The sequence below is a fragment of the Dendropsophus ebraccatus genome, chromosome 1 (genome assembly GCF_027789765.1).
Source record: "Dendropsophus ebraccatus isolate aDenEbr1 chromosome 1, aDenEbr1.pat, whole genome shotgun sequence".
Lineage (NCBI taxonomy): Eukaryota > Metazoa > Chordata > Amphibia > Anura > Hylidae > Dendropsophus > Dendropsophus ebraccatus.
The window spans coordinates 23,651,660-23,669,638 of record NC_091454.1 but is presented as its reverse complement, the minus strand read 5'-3'; positions in this window follow the sequence as shown (position 1 = coordinate 23,669,638).

The window sequence follows — 17,979 nt, the reverse complement described above, 5'->3', positions numbered from 1 at the left end:
GGTGCAGAAGAGCGAAGCGGATCTGTTTCTGATATAGCAGGGAACATATAGGCGAGAACATCTTGTGCTTCCGTGTCGTCTCGACTGAATAGTCCCCGAATATCAAGAGCTTATGCTCCTTATAAAACAGGCCACTTTTTAGGCGACGGAAAGCACGTAGTATTTCTGACTTGTCAGCATAGTCCAGATAGCGGACGATAGCCGGGATGAGAAGTATCACCTGCTGCGGGTCGGAGGTCAGGCCCCAGGCGGTGGGCCCATTCAACTTTACATGCGTTTTACACATTCAACAATTTAGGGAGTATTGTTTCACAGAAATTCTTAAGATCTTTCTGAGGAACCGCTTCCGGCATCCCTATCACCCGCAGGTTGTTCCGCCGTGAGCGGTCCTCTAAATCCTGTATTTTCTCCCATAATTTACGTGTCTCTTGGGCTATCAGACCCTGCGGAGTAGTTAAACCATCAATCTGGTCTTCCATGTTATGTACCCGTGTCTCTATCTCATCTAGACGTTCGCCTAGCCGTTTCACTTCGGCCTGGAGCTGGTTAAATTGGCGCGCTATGGTGGATGCTAATGTCTCCTGCAGCTCTGGGGCTAAGCGCTTGGCCACCTCACCTGCCAGCAGCACATAGTCCACTTGCATCGGGATCACCTCTTCCCCGCTGTCTGATACATGGTTAGTGGATCGGGTAGCAGAGGCGTTCTCTGTGCTGCGTCATGGCTGGCCTCCGCCATGACAGTCTCCTCAAGGAGGGCCAGATTTTTCACGGAGCCGCGGGTTTTCGGACCCGTAGATTGGAGAAAACGCTCCATTATGATCACCGGGAGTGATGACACACTTGTTACCGGCAATCGGGCTGTGGTGCGGGTAGGAGCAGCTGTACAACAGGCTTAGGGCTCGGAGCTGAGGTCTAACCCGTCCTCACCGCATGGCGCCGGAACCGGAAGTTGGCAACTGCTATTAAGGGGATCCTATCTGTCTACATCTGGGTGACCATCTCTTCTCAGGTTTTCATTAGAAAGCCCTTCAGCTGAACGAGGACTATCCCCAGCTTGATGGTTAAGCTACAGATAAAGCTGAAGTATCCCACTGAACCTTTGCTTCATCTCCTTGGGTAATCTTGCGGTATTAGCTCTACTCGGATGTCCTAGCCCAGATCTTGCACTCAGTGATCCCTTCTTACAAGAAATTGTATATTCAGAGCCGTGAGTTCAAGTATTTTCTTCTTCCTTCTTAAAGTAACACGGTCTTCCCAACAGAGTTCTGCATTGCTAAGACAGGTCCCTCCTGGTGGCCCTCTAGTCTCCTGTACAAGTATTCTACTACTAAAGCCACTAAGACAATTTTGCAACTCGATCTTTTACTAAAGCTCAACTTACTTGAACCTATCACCAGCATTCAAGAGAAAACGCTGGGAATCAATCTCATGCTAAAACGCTGTATCTGAACTGTATCTGATGCCTAAAACTGCACTGTACTGTAACTTTAAGAACTCTGCAAGGAAAGCTGTTCAAGTGTTTAAGTGATCTGTGCTTACTCAATTGCACTGCACTGCAAGGGACACCAGGGACTACACCTACAAAGCATGTGTTGGGCTCCAGGGTAAGCATCTACCACTCAGAGCCCAAAGACAAGTGCTGCTACAAACCTTGGCAAGCAACACCTAGCACCCTTGGGTTACCACACAATTTTATACCGACTGTAGATAACTATACCTACTGACAACAGCTCTGTACTTAGTTGAATGGAACTATTTTCTAGGGGTGGGTGGGGCAATGTTACCATTTGGAACACCACAGGTGGGGCAAAGAGAAGAATAGTGTTGGAAACGTGCAGAGCTAAATATGTTCGTCTGACAGATAATGCAGAGATAAGTGATGGTTGGAAGAAATCTTCATAACCGTCTAGGTAGAAGCAGAAGAAACGGAAAGAAAATTACTCCAGCCAGATAAGACGTCAACTGTGAGTCACTGGATGTAACTGCACTGTAATTACCCCCATTAATGTTGCTTTGTGTAGAGTGGTTTCTATTCAGTAACAGTATAGTGCTATTATTCAATCATTCATCATAGCGGTAATATGTGGTCATGATGTGGCGGTATTATTTTCCCTTGTATAGTGCTATTATTAATAATGTTTGCTTTGTTGTGCTGGTACATGCTGTATATATATATCTATGAAAGGGAAATAAAAACCGATTCAATTCACAGTCATGTCTAAGATCTCTCTCCCTCAATGCCATCCACTATATTGAATATATTTTACTGTAAATACCTGTATCTCCATATATTGAAGCAAATGTGCCATTAGGTGCATTGCCTTAAGAATTTCACATCAGTAGAGCAGCGCCGGCACGGCAAGTGTTGTGGCCCTTTTTTGAACAGCAGTCCGGTACCTGTGCATGGCGCCAGTCTATTCCCAGTCAACGGCCTGAAGCACAGCTGCAAAGCTATCAGAATTTTTCAGCTATTACAGTCAGTTTCCTTCGAGATGGAAGATGCTATTTCCAATAAATCCTGTAGGGGGAGCTCATTTTTCACATTCCCACAGCTAGTTCTCAACTTACAGAAAATGTTCTCTTATATAAAAGAAAAAGTGAGCAGCAGGCTCTCCCCCAACAAACACTGATCTTCTTTGAGATTGCACTTCCCTGCATTTTCCAGATTATTTGCATTAACCATTCTTCCATTTGCTCGGGGCACAGATGAGCACCGCGTGACGTCATGTGTTTTCTGAATGTTACTTTGAGGAGTACATTGTGTTTCAAGGGAGAAAGGGTGGTTTCCCGAGATGCAGGTGGTAAAGACGCTCATCAAACCCATCGGCAGGAAGGACGATTCTAGAGGAAATTAAGTCTCATCCCATTGAAAAGTCGACTCGGAAAGTTCATTAATACATATGCATTAGTTATAACACCAAGACGGGAATAAACAATAATTGAAGTGTACGTTCCCTGGGTATCTGAGTGCAAATAAGTGTTTTGTACTGTTCGTTCAGAAATGATTAATTCCTCTTCTTATGTGACTCCCTCCCCGCTCCTCCTCGACATTAACCATTTATTGACATGAGCAGACTAAATAGGGAGGTTGCATTGTGGATAATAACAAATACAACAACTAAGCTTCCTCATTCATGTATACTACATCCAGGTAACATTGTATAGTATATCAGAATAATTTATGTATATATATTTCTCATTCCAAGATGTCAATGAATTTAAATGGCTTTTCCAGGTCTAGCATATTGATGGTGTATCCTAGAATAGACCTTCAATATCAGATAGATTGTAGGCCAACTCTTGGCACCACTTTAGATCAGATGGTGGAAGGAGTTAGGGTAATCACTTATGGCAACTCCATCCCATTGAAGTGAATGAAATAGAACTGCAATACCAGGTATAGCCACTATGAAAAACATGGCGCTGTGTCAGTGAAAGGGATGCTGCATTCTTTCAATCAGATGATCGGCAGAGGGATCTACAGATGGGTTCCCATGACTGATAAGATACTTGAGCTGGAGAACCATTTTAAACTTTTACTGTTTTATAAAAAAAAAAGTTCTGGTTGTATAATGAACATACAGGTGTTCAAATATGGAAAGTCTGGTTATCACAGCTTTCCCTTGTAACTAACCTTGCAAATTTCAATCTCTCATAGGCAACAATGAATGTTCTAATTTAATCACAGCTAGCAGAGATGTTGAAAGTTGTTGACATACTTGACATATGTTCATAATTCATTTCCCAACCAGTCTTCCCTTCCACCGTAAGCAGATGAGGTCCTTGCTGGACAGGCCATAAAATACCCAATGGGTTCAGTGCACGGGCCCTATACTAATTAATGGGCTTCGTGCAATAGGACTTGCCTAGAATCAATTGGTTGCCTCCACAACCCAGCAGCCTACCTGATGTGCACGTTGGAGATACACTTTAAAAGGGATATATTAACTCATTTTTAATGACTAGATCCATACCCTAACAGATGTTTTTTTTTTTTTTTTTTAGTTCTTAAGTTTTTGTACATTGCAGTGGCTACCATACTGCCTGGGCTTTTTTTTTTTTTTTACAGCATTTAAAGATATGCTTTACAGTAGTTGCATGGACATGGAAACAATAGATTGGAGGGAGCCTTATTATTTTCTTATGGGGGTAAATATCTAGGCATGCTCTGTGACCTAAGCTGAAAGGTGGAGGAGGGGAGCTGGGACCATCACCTATAGTGAGTGACCTGATCCTATCTTATCTGTCTGCAATTGTCACCTATTGCTGTAATCCTGATCATAATGATAAGACTGCTGAAAGGAATTATCTACAAAGCGGGAAGTGTCACCTTATTATTAGGCTTATTGGCCAGAAAAAAAGCTGCAAAGCATATCGTTTCTGATAAACTTCTGATAACTTCTGAGATGAAACTTTCAATCAATTAAACTTCTGTGTTTTTTTTATCTGAAGTTCTGCTTGGCTTTGCTTTCAGCTAATTGCATGTCATCACCAGAGTGACAGGATATCATTAAAACTCTTATCATTTCAGATTCTTGGGTATCTAGTACGTGATGCTTGAAAGTCTCCTGCAGTGAACCTTAGGGAAATTCTACAAGAGCTCTTTTCCACCATAGTGAAAATCCAGCACAACTAAATCCCAGTTGAAGGAAGGTTAAACGGAAACCAGTTTATGTATGAGGCCAGTATGCAACCTAGATGTGATCTGAAGACCAGAGGGGATGCTCTTCTTAAAGGGAAACTGTAACCCAAACAATGCTATCAAATCTATAGAAATCTGGTTATAGAACAGGAAGAACTGAGCAAATTGATATATATGTTTGTGGGAAAAGATTCAGTATAACTTGGAATTTGTTGACAGAAATCCCAGCCCCTTCTGTGTTAAGGAGTCCAGTGGGCGGTGTCAATCAATTGACTGGACTCTTTCACATGTTATACTGAATCTTTTCCCATAAAGATATATATATATATATATATATATATATATATATCAATCCGCTCAGCTCCTTCTGCTCTATAACATGATGCAAATAGCTTAGGTAGCATTTTAATGGTCAGGATTTCCCTTTAACTCAAGTCAGGATGACTGACCTAATATTTCTCACAGTTGAGAGTTTGTTATAATTGTATCCAAATACTACAAGAAGAAGGATACACTTAAAATTAAGTTTCATTTACCAAATCATTAAAAATTGTACACAAAAACAAACAGTGTATATACAAATATCTCCAAATAGTTCGTAGTCAAACATGGGAAGAGGCGTGTCACAACAGTCCTTGGTGATATAGGTAGGCTATATGTCAGTAGTAAGCCGTCCCACGTCAAATGACAAATCACAGGCCCTCGTTAGTCACTATAGCCTCTAGACTACTCAAGTAGTAACAATAATTCTACAATCAATAGTCACTTTTACTCCTAGATCATACTGAACCCACTAAACTAGTTCAGGTTAGTCAAGGAGAATGAACAGACCACCTTTCCCAACGCATTTCAGCATCATAGTCAGTATGCCTCATCAGGGGCCAACGCAGGTTAAAGGTCACAAAGGTTCGTATATCATCAATATTTATTACAAAAACACATAGTATCTGGCAATTTTTAGTACACCATGTTTTAACAAGTGTTTAGTGTGATACACCACAACATCAAAGGGTAAATGGCCATTGTAATACGCCCCCTTATAATATATATGTATGTGGTGATGTTACTCATGCGCTGCACTGTCCTATACTCACTGTACCATATTCCGAATGACCACAGGACCACTGTCTCACCGACCATTAGGGGGTAAAGACATGTGTCCTAATCGCCGATCCCTGTATGTACAGAACACCATATCGGTTAGGACCAATAGCAAGCGCATGTGACAGGAGATGTCCTCCCGTTCACCAGCATCGGCGGAGTGTCAGACAGAGGAAGAAAAGTCCTGTGCATATTACATAAAAATATAACAATTTACTGTAGAATTTGGCAAAATAATCAGTACACACTCTGCAGATCTTGACACAGACTCAAGTGCCGACTTAGTGCTTAGAAGTAGGTGCTTGGAAAGAGTGAAGCTTTGGTAGAAGTAGTAGTAGTGCTTTGTAGAGGTAGAAAGAAGAGGAGAGGAATTTGCCAGAGGAGCCCTTGCCCAGTGTAGATTCTGTGCTGGAACTATAGTATAGATATAGTAGATAAGTATTGAAGTAATCCTCTTAGACTCATGTCTGACTGCCTTCTACCCTGCAGTTGCGAGCTACTCATCCTGCTAGGGTAGTATGAGTCCCAGTCGTTGGTTATCTGGGTGTAGCGACATGCCTGACTTTTCCCAGTCGACCTGCACTGCACAGTAGGATACATAGACCTTTTAGATACCGGTAGCTTTGTCCTACTGGGGTCAGCAATTCTTACTTCAGGAGTCTACCCTGCACTTTTTTGAGGGGTTCCTGGTGTGGCCTATGGTATTCCTTGATGGCTGCTCTCCCCTACATTAGTTTAGCACTGCATAGTGAAAGTAATAGCTTGTCTAGAAGAAAACTTTTGTTGCATCTGTCTTTGGTCCCTGTCAGGGGTCCTGGGCAAAGCCAGGCCCTGGCTTAACTTCTGCAGGAACAGTATCTCTGTGTGTCCTCTATCATTAGAAACTAGGACTAGACTGAACTCACTACCTCCACCAGTGTAGCTCCTCCTATAGGGGTACTATCTCAACCTCCTGTGAGTGGTGGGGCTGAGTGTGGGGGAGAGAAAGGGAGAAGAATATAGAATAGGCAAGAAAGGGGCCCTTTTTTTACTGTAGTTGTATTTATATATTTATATTAAATTTTTCCACTGGTTATTATAACTGGAAACCTAGGAAACATGTATTAGGCTGGTGACATGGTTATAATGCAAGAGGCACACAGATAGACATGGTACATTTGTTATCTTTCTCTGTGGCTTTACTTTATGGAAAAAATGCATTCACCTGGAGTTGTGAGGTACAGTATCATAAAAGTATAATCCCACCCTGCTTGTCAATCACAGAGGAAAGGGTGTGGTGTAAGCGATCAAGCCACGCCTCTATGACTCCTTACAACACTTGAAATGTATGGGGTTTTTTTGTTTTTTTTTTAAAGAAAGATAAAGATATCATGTATATCTGTGAGGCTATAACACTGTAACCACATGACCAGCTTAACATGTGTTTCGTTGGTGTCAGTTTCACTTTAATTGAGTGGCTACTGGGAAATATGTATCATGGAGCCTGCAGAGAAATAGTGCTCACCTGCTCATTTTTACACAAAGAGGTTATGCAGAATTTAAAAAGAAAAAATAAAATAAAAAGAACACTGATACTTTCTTGTTACAACAGTACCATCACTGTCCTCAGGTTGTGTGTGGTATTACAGTTCAGCTCTATTCACTTCAATGGAACTGAGCTGCAAAACCCACACCCAACTAAAGGACAGGAGTGATTCTCTTTCTGGAACAAATCAGTCATGTTTTTGTAAGCCTGGATAACCCCTTTAAGCCCCCTCCTTCAGAAAATGCAGTCATATAATCTAGATAAACTGTGCAAACACCTTCTATTGTTAACCAGTTACCTCATAAAGTATTTATTCTCCATTTCCCTGAAGCTTGTGAATAGGGAATGCTATTTCCATAAGCAAATATGACTTGCCTATCACCCCACCCTGGTGACATGGCGGTGAAGTGCACGCTATTAAAACAGCCATTGCCGCATCATTCAGCAGACGGTATTGTTTTCAGCTCTGGAGACGGTAAAGTGTCCCTGCTGTGCACCTGTACATCCGCCTCTGCACCTCCGCAGGCTCCCACCTCGCCACTAGAGGCCTATGAACCGCACACATACATAATCAGGTACACTTTCAGCCTTTTCCCACAGCTTTGCAGCTTTTTTTGTCGGATTTTCCCACAGCCTACAAGGGGCTGCATCTTAGTATTCAAGTCAGCTGCCGGCCGCGCTCTCTCACACAAACCATTATTGTCCGAGGTCTAATTGACTTCATGTTGAATCACTGCGCTTTTCACGCCTGGCTGAGCTTGCCCTGTCTAAGCATTGGCTCAAAGCACAGGAAGCCTCCAGCATGCGGTTTAAGGTCGACCTTTGGTGAGCCGGAGCCCCCAAGGTGTCAACTGGTAACAGAATGAAATGTTAAGGTTCTCCATTTTTTCAGCTTTTCTCTCCCTTTTTTAATTAATGACCTATTATATTCCGAGTGACGAAAAAGCCGCCATACAAAATGTGCGTGAGCAATCTAAAATCACACTTTTCTTACACCTTACAAATTTACAAATTTAAGAGTTAACCTTAGAGTTCATTTTTTGACAGCTGAAGTGTTGTACTAATATAAGATATTTAGTTTTAATGTAATGATTGTAACTACTTACCATGATCTTATTAAAGGGGTTATTCAACACTAGGGGAACAAAGATTGCTGATTTCTTCCAGAAACAGCACCACTCTTATCCTCAGTTTGTGTTTGGTATTGCAGCTCAGTTTTATTGGAGCCAAGTTTTAATACTACATAGAACCATGTCCCCCATTAAAGGAGAAATGGCTAAAAAAAAGTAATAGTTTTAAGCAAATTTACAGTCTTCTGTTTAGCTATGTTTACACAACGTCTTTTTTTGGCCGTTTGTGGACCCTTGTCATTTGAGGTCAAATAATGTCTTTTTTTTCGAAATTACAGACGGTATTAAAAAATAATTGTATTTGACCTTAAAATGACAGACGTCCACAAAAAATAATAATACAGTGGTACCTCGGTTTTTTAAATTGATTGGTTCCGGAAGGCAGTTTGAGAACCGAGCAGTGTCTTCCCATAGGAAATAATGTAAATGTGTTTAATTGGTTCCAGTACCCACCAATAATTACCTACAGTACCCATATATTACATTGAAAAGTGCCCAGTATAATCCCTACTGTACAGGACAGTACAGCACTATATACTGTACAGTACATTACAGAACAGCACTATATACTGTACAGGACAAAATACACAAGAAACATTCAACAAAACCAACAAATATAGTACAGTATTCACTAACTCCTCACTCATCCTTTACTGTATAGAGTCTCCCCCATCCCAGCACTTTAACAGATGGGAGATGGTGGTGCACTGACTGTACTACTACTGTACTGTATATGCACTCCAACAGTCTTATACAGTACAGGATGGGAGATGGTGGTGCACTGCCTGTACTACTACTGTACTGTATATGCACTCCAGCAGTCTTACACAGTACAGTACAGGATGGGAGATGGTGGTGCACTGACTGTACTACTACTGTGCTGTATATGCACTCCAACAGTCTTATACAGTACAGGATGGGAGATGGTGGTGCACTGCCTGTACTACTACTGTACTGTATATGCACTCCAGCAGTCTTATACAGTACCGGATGGGAGATGGTGGTGCACTGACTGTACTACTACTGTGCTGTATATGCACTCCAGCAGTCTTATACAATACCGTTCTGTATGTGAAGCCTCACCAGTGCTAAACTCACCGCGTACAACCCACAATCCACGCCAAAACGGTTCAAATACCAAGTACTCCAAGACTGTGTGCCCGAAAAGTGTTTGAGAACCGAGCAAGAGTTTGAGGACCAACGCAAGCTTTCCTTGAAAATACAGTTTGAGTTCCAAGTAGTTTGAGAACCAAGCAGTTCGAGAACCAAGTTACCACAGTAAAATATGCTGCCTGGCCGACTGCTCGCTCAGCTGTCAGCCAGTGTATCTGATTGCAGATCGGTCCACTGTAGGCGGGTTTTGTCTGAAAGAAGCACTCGGATATAGTTGAAGCTGTGGTCTAGGGGTAACTCTCCTGTCTAGAGACCTGCCACCAGTTCATTTTGTGGTTCAAATCCCCTGATGGAACCAAAACCAAAAGTAGGTTAAAAACACAGAAAGGCTATGCATTGTTGAAATTGAGTGGATGGCAAATAATTACTGTTATTTTAAAACAATGTCCGATATTAGCCCTTAAATGACGGCCATCCGCTCAATTTCAACAGTGTGTGAACATAGCCTTTCTGTGTTCTCAATCCATTTCTGCTTTTGGTTGCAAAATACTGACCAAAATACTGAGTAAAAATACTGTGTGTGAACATAGCCTTAAAAATGATACAATAATGAGACAAAAAAGACAATTATTTAATTTCCATCAGGGGATTCCAACCAGAGAAAGAACTGCTGGCAGGTCTCTAGACAGGGGAGTTACCCATCAACCACAGCTAAAAACACATTAGGGAGAAGAGATTCAATTATGTGTGTTTCTTTTAACCCCTTAACGACCGCGGGCGTATATTTACGCCCTGCGCCCGCAGGTATGGGAATGGAGCGATTTTAAGGAATGTATATTTGTAAACAATGGTTTTAATTTTTTACAGGCCATCAGATACAAGAAAAGTTATACATGTTACATATTGTTTTAATCGTAACGACTTGTGGAACATATATAACAAGTCAGTTTTACCCCAGGGGTAAAAACACATATCCACTAAAAACACAAAATGTGTTTTTTTTTTCAATTTCACCACACATTGAATTTTTTCCTGCTTTTGCAGTGCACTTTATGCAAAAATACAGCCTGTCATTGCAAAGTACAATTAGTGGCGCAAAAAAATAAGGGCTTATGTGGGTTTCTAGGTGAAAAAATGCAACTGCTATGGCCTTTTATGCACAAGGAGGAAAAAACAAAATCGCAAAAATCAAAATTGCCCCGATCCTTAAAGGGTTAAAAACTGCCTACAAAAGACTGATCTGCAATCAGAGACACTAGCTTACAGCTGAGCGAGCAGGAGGCTGGGCAACATTGATTATTCATGAAGAAGGGGGAGTACGAAGGAGTGATGAAGTGTGCCAGAATGTGGCACGAACAGCTCCTCTTTGACTCTTCCCTACAGTAGGAGACATAAGATTGTACATAATCCGCTGCACGGAAAGTTACCAAAAAGGCACCATGCTCAACTGCCAGCTACAGCCCACTGTCAGCACCCCAGGTAGGGCCCAGGAGCTGACAGATTCCCTTTAAAATTTCTAAGAGTTTAAGAGGTTATTCTGATGATAAATGTTTGAGGTATATCCACATATGGTGGGATTGTGTTCCCCACTTTAGGCTCTTTATTTTAGAACATGGGTCCTATGATCCTTCCTGCCTGATGAGAACAGAGAGATGGCCGTACATTCCCATGCTTGTTTTTTTTTTTTTTTTTTAACTTCTGTAGAAATGAAGGGAAAGAAAGAAGAACATTTGCAGCCAGCTATCCATTCATTTGCCATCTGGATGGGGCAGCCACCATGCCTCATCAGGTGGAATGGAGGTTGGGGGTCCCACGTTGTGGAAACAAGTACAAAGCTCCAAAGGAAATAATACAAAAATCTGAAATGCGGATAACTCCCGAAATGATTTTCAAGGTGATTCCCCCAACTTGTCCATTGGATTCGATTTAGATTTGATGGTGGTTTTAGATTCCAAAGTACCTGATAATCCCTGGGCTAGCAAATGTTATGTGAGTATAATGCATACAGAATGCGTTCATCAGACAGTGTACAGGAGTAAGCAATCCTGCCTTAGACAAGCATTCTTGATACTGTATGCAATTTGTCCAAAAGTAATTTTTGAGAAATTTGTTAAGAAGGTATTTATTAATTTCTAGGAATAACCCTTTAACTCTTTCCAGCACTGTGCTGTACAGCATATTTACAATGCAGACTGGATGTAGTTCCAGCACAGTGCTATAAGCTATACGGCACTTGCATGGCACGGGCACAGGAGCTGTGAACGTGCCATCCACAGCAGGTGTCAGCCGTGCTGCAATGGCTGGGATTAATCCCAGCACTTTAACCCCTCAGATACTGGGGTCAATACTGTCCCCAGCAGCTGAGTAGTTTTACTGAGGGAAACAATTACCTTTGTAGTCCCATGGTCTTCTTTTTTGATGAGTTTTGAATATACTGCTATGCCAGCTAAGGAGCCTAACAATGTATTATTGAGATGTCTAACTATTAAATAATAATAATAATAATAATAATAATAATAATAATAATAATAATAATAATAATAATAATAATTCCCTACCAAAACCCCCCTTTTTTTTGGTGAATATGGAATCCTCTCCCCTGATATATAATCTCACTATTCCTGGTAGATCAGTTGATCAGTACTACAATCCCCAGAATGCATTGCTTTTGCTCAGCTCTCCATCACAGCCCACCCATTCTGCCTACCCTCCTCCCAGAGCGCTCCTGTCAGCTCACTGTCCAGAGGTGCTGCAGAACATTTCAATACATAGCAGAATATTGCTCTGCAGTCATTAAATCTGCAGCACCTGCTGCATTCATTCCCTGGCAGCTCCTTTTCAGTTAAATTATCATGCATTCTACCATGAATATCTCGAAGGGCCCTTTTACACAGAAAGATTATCTGACAGATTATCTGCCAAAGATTGGAAGCCAAAACCAGGAACAGACTATAAACAGAGATCAGGTCATACAGGAAAGGCTGAGATTTCTCCTCTTTTCAAATCCAATCCTGGCTTTGGCTTCAAATCTTTGGCAGATAATCTGTCAGATAATCTTTCTGTGTAAAAGGGCCCTAAGGCCTGGATTAGGCTATGTTGATAATTGGTTAAACTTTATTTTTATGTTGACCTTGGCTTTTCTGCACAAGTTTTTACACTTTTCTAAAAAAATTGGCATAGGGCATGAGGGCTTTTCCCCCCAGAGACACGCACAGACACACACAGACACGCACGCACGCACGCACCCACACACACACACACACTATAATTTATGCCAGGATGCTTGAAGTGGATGCCAGGTCATAGCTGGCATAGATTTCAGTCCTAAGGGGCATGGACAGTTCAAGATGTGCCTAATCTATTAATTCATCTAGTGGTGCCAGCTTTGGCATGAGAAAAACTGGTCTTAGTAAATCACAAATATACAAGAGTGGAGTCTGTATACTTTACTGTAGCGTTGTAAATGTGCTGAATTGTATCTTTCCTGTTATTAAGCTTTGAAAGTTCCAATAATCTTAACTTTCAGAAAAGAAATGAATACATAACAATGTGTATAAATAAGATGTAGACTACAAAGGAGAAGAGTCCATAAATCCCAGTCTGACCAGGGCAGCATTAAAATGTAAATACAGTCTTGGCTGCATTTCTTAAGATGGCTTTAAAGGGCATCGCTCCATGAAATAAAATACTCCGCAGTAAACATAAGTCCTTTAGTTGCCCTTTTCTTTCAAGTTTTCAAAAGCTGTGCTTGGGCATTTCTTAAAGGGATATTACACACAGTGACATGTGAAACCCATAGGCTTTCTAGATGCTCAGGGATCAGCTATTTTCACCTCCTCAATCTTAGAATCTTTTGACTTAAAAGAATTTAAAAAATAAATAAATAAATAAAATCTGATTTAAAGGTAGCGTGTCATAGAGCAAGAGGAGCTGGAGGGATTGATATATCATTGCTTAGGATAATATTTAGTAAAATTTTAATCCATTCATTTTTACATCAGCTTATTCTAGATTTAGGAGTCCAGTGGGTGGTCCTAATAAGTAGGAATTCTCACAGATTGATGGCTGTGAAGGCCACCGATTGGACTCACTCTGATGTAGACATATTCTTACAGTAAAGGCTGGAAATCAGTGTCTGATTCCTAAGTAGTATTGAGCTGGTTTGCCAAACTATTTAGGTTCTGAAATGTTCTCAGAACCCGAACCCTTGGCATTTGACTCCTGGCGGCTGGAGAAGTTGGATGCCCCCTAGGGGGTCCTGAAAGACGTGGATACAGCCATAGGCCAACTTCTCCAGCAGCTGAGAGGCAAATGCAGACTGTTCGGGTTCAGAAAACATTGCCGAACCTGAACAGTTTAGAAAGTCTGCCCAACACTACTCCTAAGCATTAAATAAGCAGGGATTTCAATCAATAGATTTCATGTAAATAAATATTATTATTTAAGTAGCAATCTGACTGGCTACGTCTCATCTATAAAGTGGTTAAAAAAACAAAAAGTGCAACAGCAACTGACAGGTGCAAGTGCTTACCGTATATACACCCCCCCAGTGTACACACGAAAAAAACCCCTGCTCTGTAGATATTAAAAAATGAGGATCTTGGTATACCATGTCACCATGTTAAGGTTTCCTCAGAGACTTGGTCCCTACTCCAGCATTTTCACGCTAACAATGGCCTCTTCCGGGGTAAACAGGCCTACAACTGGGCAGATAGGATCCAAATGATTTCTTTTTATAGCACCCTTGGGACATGGGTGGAGTGCAAGCCAAAAAGAGGTAGCCACACACCCCACATTCAACAGAAAAAAATAAAAAAAAGGCAGCACCTCTATGCCTCTGTTCTCACTGCAGGTTGCACGTTGCACGTACAGACAAAAAAAAAAACTGAAAGTGCAACAGCAACCAACAGGTGCAAGCGCTAACCGTATATACTTCTTTCAGTGTACACAAGATAAAAATCTGCTCCTTTTTTTTCTCATCTATAAGGTGGTGACAAAAACAACAAAAAATAGCCTATTTTGTGTTTTGTTCCCATTAACAGAAGGCAGAAGAAGAACAGAAGACACTGGGGGAAAAAAAAACCCTACATACTGGCAAATAGAGATAAGTGAAGCAGCTGGAAATTCGTTGGGGTCAAACTTTCGTTTGCTAAAATCTGCTAATAAAATCTTAATGAATTAAAAAAAAAACTATAGTAGCTACGGTATTAGGACTATTATAGAAGGACAAATTTGTTAACGTATGCTGTTGTAAAAGTGTAAAAAATTGGAAAATAACAATAAAAAAAAAAATAAGTAAATCCGCCAATCATCCAATCTAATGAAACACAACTTATATAATACAGTAAGAGTGGAGTGCGAGCACAGATTATGTAAGATGCATGCTCCATTCACTGATCCCAGTAAATTGGTATAGCTACCAATTTACAGAGCCCAGTGAGTGAATAATATGGACTGTATCTTCACTGGTCCCAGTGAATTCCTATAGGCACCCAGTTACTTGGTAAACTGGACGCTTGGTTGGCAGCTACAACAAACAATCACCCACAATCAGCACTCCTCTCCTGTCTGTCCCTATTCTCTCACCGCTCTGCTCTAACTGCCTGCCAACATCCTGCTCTCTCCTCCACAAACAGCCAACTGGCCGCCTCCATTACCGAACCGCCTTATTAGATGACATCATAGAGGGGCCTGAAGCTGATTGGACGGGCGCTAAGGATTATGGTTAATCCCTTTCTTCAATTTCTTTAAAAAATTGGCAGGAATTTGCAGCAAATTTTGATTCACCGGATTCGCTTTGCTCATCTCAACTGACAGATACTTCAGGCATCTTTTTTTGTTATCGAAATAGTAGTTTGATCAATCTCATTCCAGAAATAGAACCCAGAACCAAACCTAGAACTCCAGATCAATGTGTAGCTACTAGTGCTGAGCGAGCATGCTCGATTGAGCTTCATGCTTGACTGAGCAACTTGTGGCGCTCAGGTAAAGGTGGCCGTACACCTTTAATAACTGACAGCCATTAATTATATCTCCTGCCTGTCACAGTAACGTATTGCATTTTTTCATTCTAATCATTGTATATTTCATTTACACGTCCCTTCAAGGGACAAAATATACAAATATTATCACAAAAAATGCAATAGGTTACTTGAAGGTGAACTACTGTAGGCACCCACTTCTCTGCTGAGCAGAAGGCACCTAGTTAAACGCTCGAGTCTACCATTGTTTTCAATTTGGTTTGTTACTCAAGTCGAGTAATGGAGCATTGACAAGTGCTCGCTCAACACTAATAGCTACCTTTAGGAGGGAGGCACCATCTTCCCCACTGGCCCACCCATATTCATTAAGAGGGGCAGTAAGATTGGTCCCAAATGGCCTCATTAACCTATTGATTAAAGTCAAGGTTTGGCAAAACTGGTGCTAAGGATGAAGGTAAGACAATTAGCCTCATTCACAGTGTTATGTGCATTATGGGAATATAGTCTACCAAGAGGGAGGAGAGGGAGAGAATTTTAAAGTCATAAGTAATAATAAAGGAATAATTACCCTCCTGCACCTAGGGATCTCTTAGTGAGCTTCTAACTAGAGCCAGTGCAACATGACTTCCACACCAGAAGTTCTATTGTCTTACACCTGCGATAGTGAACCACTGTGCAAAACTCAGTTGTCGCATGACAAACGTTAGTTTCTGCTGCTTATCACCACGGGGAGCCAACCCATGAAGGTCCCTTCATCTGTGAACCATTACTTAGATTGTGATTCCTCCCAACTAACTTTTTATCACCTAGAAGAATCAATTTAGTCTTATCCCCCACCACCACTCCAAAGACTTATAGGGGAACTATCAACAGGTTGGACAAAGCTAACCTGCCGATAGCACCTTATTGTGCAGGAGACACTGAGGAGGAAGGTACTGTATGTCTCTTACCTTCCTCCTCCGGTCTGTCCCAGTGCAGTTAGTTTGCTCCACAGTACACTAGGAGCACAAAGGCACCCCCATAGCACCAATCTGCCCCAAGGCCAGCCCACCCCTCTCTAATAATGATTAATGGTGCAGGCCAGGCTGGTTTGGCGCTATGGGGGCAGGCAGTGCTCCTAATGGGTGCCCTAGTGCTCCTAACGGTCTTACCATAAAGTGAGCTACTAACTGCCAAACATGCCTTCCTCTACAGCGTCTCCTGCACAATAGGGACTTATCAGCAGGTTAGATTCATCTAATCTGCTGATAGTTCCCCTTTAAACCTGTTTTACAGGTTTACAGGATTGTTCCCCTTTAAACGAGTTTACAAGGAGACAAAACCTCTTAACATATCCAAAAGGTATGCACTGTGAACTGAGACCACTGTGCCTTTAAAAAAGACTGCAATCTGAATTTTGCTGGTACTCTATCTCAGTAAAGAAACTGTTTTGTTACAAATTCACAAATCTGTCTGGCTATGTGTCATTGGTAGTGTTTAGCAGACTTGCTGAACGTTCAGTTTCGGAGAACGTTGCCAAACCCCAAGAGTTCGGCAAGTCCACTCAACACTAGTCATAGGCTTTAAAGAGTCACTGTCGTATTTTTTTTTTTGCAGAAATCAATAGTCCAGGCGATTTTAAGAAACTTTGTAATTGGGTTTATTAGCCAAATCTGCCATTATCTGCATGTAAAAAGCCTTTTCCCAGGTCCCCCCCTCCTTCCTCTTTTTCATCCACTCTGAAAAATCTGAAAATTGTGACTTGTTGCAGGAGACGTCCCCTGTCTGTTCTAGGGAGAGGGGAGGGGGGAGGAGGAAGGAGGGAGTTAGCCGGCAGCAGAAAGCAGATAACAGAGGATTACAGGCACGGAGCTGGGTGACAGCTGTAATCTGAGCTCAGACAGGTCACTGGTGACTGTCCCAGGAGATATCCCGTGAGGGATTTGTAGATTAACTCTTTGTTGTCCTGTTTTGGTCTTTTCTTTAGCTCTCTCCATAGGAGAACAATGAAGACAGGGGGAGAGCTTCAAACTGCTTTTTCATGATAAAAATGCATTTTTCGGATAATAAACCCAATTACAAAGTTTCTTAAAATCGCCTGGACTATTGATTTCTGAAAAAAAAAATTTCACGACAGTGACACTTTAATTATTTGTGGAGACCCAAATTGCTGGGTTGACATAATGACCCAAAAAATCTGGGCCAGGAGAACCACAAGTACAAGAATATATCTATGACCATCAGCTCATTATACATGCCACTTTGTACTTGGAACCCCTACAGATTTTTCATGGGGGCCCAAGAAGCTTCTGTAATACCATTTATCCCCAGCAGTGGCCACTGCAGCTTCCCCTGACCCCAAATCGATGAGGGCAGCTCAAAAATTACACTGGCTAGTAAATTTTTAATATTTTAATTTTTAATATTAGACAGAAACAATTCTCAATGTTCTTGGATGCAGTATTCTTAACTCTTTCCCCGCCAGAAATACAGCCCCATTGTAGCTGC